Genomic DNA, 2695 nt, shown 5'->3' on the forward strand with positions numbered 1-2695 from the left:
GGCTGGAACACAAAAGCAACATAAAGTATTGACTAAAAAATATAGCGTAGACTCTTCAGGGCAGGAAATGAAAGCACCAGTTGGAATGCTTTGAGAACAGCACAAAGACCATAGATAAAATTACTTTTGAAATTCTTCCACATGCTGAATGTGCCATATGAGACTACACCATATGACCGTTTTGATACCAGTAATGACATAAAAGAGACCATGATCGCTGGACAGATTCCTGCATTTATATCCTGTTCAAACCAACCCTAACTTAACACTTTTAATACTTTCTAGGATGAACCAGGAACCACTTAGTACTTTTCCATCTGTCTATGTTTGTCCTTTTCCAAATTCTTCCATTTTCTCTTCTTCCTTACAAGAAATTATTTAAATTTACACCCATATTGTTCCATCAAATGATCATGTCAATCAAATATCTCTATTTTTCTTTAAATGGTAACTTATACTCCTGTATATCTCTTTACTCTATTCTAAAAATTATAAGGAAAATACAAGTACACGTCTATGTTTATTGTTCAAATAAGAAAATTGCAGATATTTGTCAACATTTGCCAACATCAATATTAATCTTTGTTATCCTGCATAATCTGGTAGTCCTCTGGTAAATAAGTTGTAATTAGGATGACGTTCATAAACTGAAGACGGCTGATAAGTTGGCATTGAAAGAGAGGTAGCTGATGTATCAGCTATCACTGTCACTGGAAACCGTGGGTTGCTCCTTGGTTGAAGTTTAGAAAAACGACCTTCATTGGCAGATATGTTGTGATATCTATTTGGGAAAGTAGAAGGCTCCACCATCAGTCCAAATAATAGCTCTCTGTGGGAGACAAGATGCTGTACTGAGAAGTAGAAGTTATAATTGTAATGAAGTTCACAACACGGCCATTTGCTTCAGTGTAGCTGCTTTGAGAGTGCCCGTGGACAGTGGTCAACTGATTTAAAACAGCACGTTGATCCACTGCAATTTGTTTTGGTGGTCTAAATGACATTGATTATGGAAGATAAAAATCACCTCTGATCCGGGTTGTTGTGTCACCAATTATTTGTCTAGTAGAGGGCTTCCTTATTAGAGGCATGTTTAAATTTGCAGAAAGTGAAAATTCACTTTCTCCACTAGTGTCAGCCACAAAATCAGAATTATGAATATGCACATTACCTCCTGCTTTAAAGTGCTTCTTTTTGAAATCTTCAGCCAATGAAGCCACCAGAGAGGCATTTTTAATCCCAACTCTTCTTTTTATTCTAACTAAATGCTGGTGACAGACTTGTTTAAGATTTCAATTATGGCAGAACTGCAGCTGCAACCAATGGAGAAAGATTTTAGTAATATTTTAAACGAAAATACAAGACTACAATAAGCCTATCCTATAAAACCTCAGATTTCATGTTGATTATGCAAAGATAATATCATTAAAATATGAACATTGCTGACAATATTTTGAAATTATTTATTTGTAATATACACATTTAAATAGTATATCATCAAATTTAATAAGTTAGTATTTGCAGTAACGGTGAAAGCCACTTTTTAAAAGCAGCTTTAATACGTTTATTTAGTTTTCTGGTAAGATTCATAGTTGCTAGGAACATTTCTCATAATCTTGAATACTTAAGGCACTGTCCTCATTTTTAGAAAAAGTAAAGAATATTAGCCTTTGTAGTTTTATACAATTTTCAAAATCTAGCTTTACATTTATATTACCATAGGTTGATGTACAAAATAAAATTTTATGTATGTTACCAAGTAGTAACTACAATTACTGAATACCTTGCTTAAAACAGACTTTTTTCCTTCTGCCAGAAAGTCAGCAGGAGAAACAGATCTTTGAATATTCTGCCGCACTTTAGTAAACACATACATGCTAAGCTGTCTAACTAAACTTTACATACTTCCAGATTCAAATATTCTGAAAGGCGCCCTTCTTTCCAAAACTTCCTTCTTAAAGACATCTTCATCAATCACTATCGAAGTTCCATTATCATCCCACGAGATAGATTTTTATTGGTCACTCCCAGACATTTTCCAGAGTTTTCTTGGAAATGTCAGAGAACGAAAATCATTATCTTCATCTGGTTCCAAGACACAATGTGTGTAACATGGTCTTTTTATCAAGGATTTTTCAGACAAAGTCTGAAAAGCATTTTCTTCAATCATACACCTCAAGTCCAAGTCCCCAGAGAATGTTTGATCACACAATAGAGATATATCAGAGTTCCTGAAACAGTTTGTCCAACTTTATGAGACACATCTTGGATTTCTGGAGAAACATGTGCCAACGGAAATAACTTATTCTACAGCTACTTTTCTAATCTGCATGATTTTGAGCACTGCAGCTTCAAATGCTGCTTTGGCAGGCCTGCACAGATAAACTTCTAGGCCATCAAAATGGTTCTCTACCTGAGTAGCTGTCACATCACAAAACGACTGGTCTCCCAGCAACTCAAGTGTAACATTCAGCCAGTGTTCCCTTCCCATTCATCCAGTTAAAATGAAACATATAGGATGCTTATTTTTATACTGTGATCTGCAAATATTATCCCCAAAAATCTTTTTAAATAATTTAATTTTGGGGACTATGAAATAAAATCAGTCTCCATACTTTTGTACACAAATTTATACAAAATTGGTGAAGTATAAATAATGCAATAAATATATAAAATAATTTTAAAGTTATGAAATTTA

The 2695-nt window shown here is 34.1% G+C and overlaps 1 long non-coding RNA gene across 1 annotated transcript; it reads right to left on the minus strand.

Annotated features, from left to right (window-relative positions):
- Positions 1-604: 604 nt before the first annotated feature.
- On the minus strand, positions 605-2378 carry LOC140692867 (uncharacterized). Its single transcript, XR_012068480.1, has 3 exons — positions 1903-2378; positions 1169-1310; positions 605-829 (listed from the first exon to the last, which is right to left on the minus strand). It is a non-coding gene; the product is annotated as an uncharacterized lncRNA (long non-coding RNA).
- Positions 2379-2695: the final 317 nt, after the last annotated feature.

Source organism: Vicugna pacos, unplaced genomic scaffold (assembly GCF_048564905.1).
Source record: "Vicugna pacos unplaced genomic scaffold, VicPac4 scaffold_18, whole genome shotgun sequence".
NCBI classification, from domain to species: domain Eukaryota; kingdom Metazoa; phylum Chordata; class Mammalia; order Artiodactyla; family Camelidae; genus Vicugna; species Vicugna pacos.